At 46.6% G+C, this 1,235-nt stretch overlaps 1 pseudogene; it reads right to left on the bottom strand.

Moving 5' to 3' along the window:
• Positions 1–534: 534 nt before the first annotated feature.
• LOC120435827 lies at positions 535–1,235 on the bottom strand (annotated as a pseudogene).

Below are 1,235 nucleotides of genomic sequence, written 5' to 3'. Positions count from 1 at the left end.
CGTGCTCCTGTGACTAGCCAGCATGTCATGTCATGGAGTGGGTGGGAGGTATTATCTAACATTGTCTTTATCTTGGACAACATCTGCCTCTCATACACCATCCTAACGGAGTCCAGCTCCACCCCCACAACATAACTGGCCTTGTGGATCAGTTCAGTCTGTTGGCATCTGTGACCCTCAACCTGCTGTCCCAGCATGTAAAGGCATAGAGGATAGCACTGACCACAACAGAGATACAACAAGATAACATCAATTAGTAGGGATAGTGAAGTGTCACTTGGCTATGATAGTAAACAGTAGACACTGATGTAGCTTACTGAATCTTTTGGACTGTGTTCAGCACAATATTAATTAGACATTGTCAATTCTTGATTTGTCCTATTTCATTGTATGACGAATTATAATGGCTGTTTGGTAGCTGTTTGCATACTATACATAGTCTCTCTCTTCATATATGTGTGTGTCTGTGTATGTTTCTCTGGTGAAATTCAGTATGGTTCCGACAACAGTTTTATGTTAATGGACAATCCTTAATATGTTATATCCTTAACGCACCCACGTTGGTAGGCTGTGGTTGCAGTATTTGCCGTAGCAGCATCCCAAACATGAAAGGCAGCTGAGGATTGTGGCAGTGGGCATGAAGATACCACTCACCAGTCCATGGACGCTTTCATCAACAGCATAGTAAAAGTGGACTACAGCGCTGCCGCATGCTGATACTGCGCTACCCCTACGTAGTCCAGAAAGTAGAAGCAATAATGAGCAAGGTCGGACTTTCCTCCCAGTAAGTGAGCTACAACACTGAATGCAGAGTAGGTCAAAGAGGACAGGACGAGGATGAGCAGGGGCCACGAATGACGATCACTGATAAAGTCCACAGTCTCAGTAAGCTGGCACAATTTAATCAGCAACACTAAAAATGCCACCAGGTGAGTCCAAATGTTTAGGGTTTCATTGTGGCGCTGAAACAAGGACAGGAAGTAGTAGCGCCAGTTTTGGTTGAGCGGGCGATAGCCGGTGCAGACGTAGCGTTCCCGGAAGTAGGAGGGAACCTCAGTGTCTCTGATGGTGCCGGGCATGGAGGGTGCAGCGTCAGTCAGCAACTGGGGAACCTGCCGGATCTGTTGCAGGCTGATGAACACTCGGCCGATGCTCTCCATCACAATGGTTGCCATGATTGTCAGTAGCTGGCTGATGCACACTGGGTAGTTCCTGCAGATAAGTTTTTAAGAGTT

Source organism: Oreochromis aureus, linkage group 22, assembly GCF_013358895.1.
Source record: "Oreochromis aureus strain Israel breed Guangdong linkage group 22, ZZ_aureus, whole genome shotgun sequence".
NCBI classification, from domain to species: Eukaryota; Metazoa; Chordata; class Actinopteri; order Cichliformes; family Cichlidae; genus Oreochromis; species Oreochromis aureus.
Note: the sequence above shows the minus strand (reverse complement) of the source record. Positions and strands in the feature narration are given on the sequence as shown.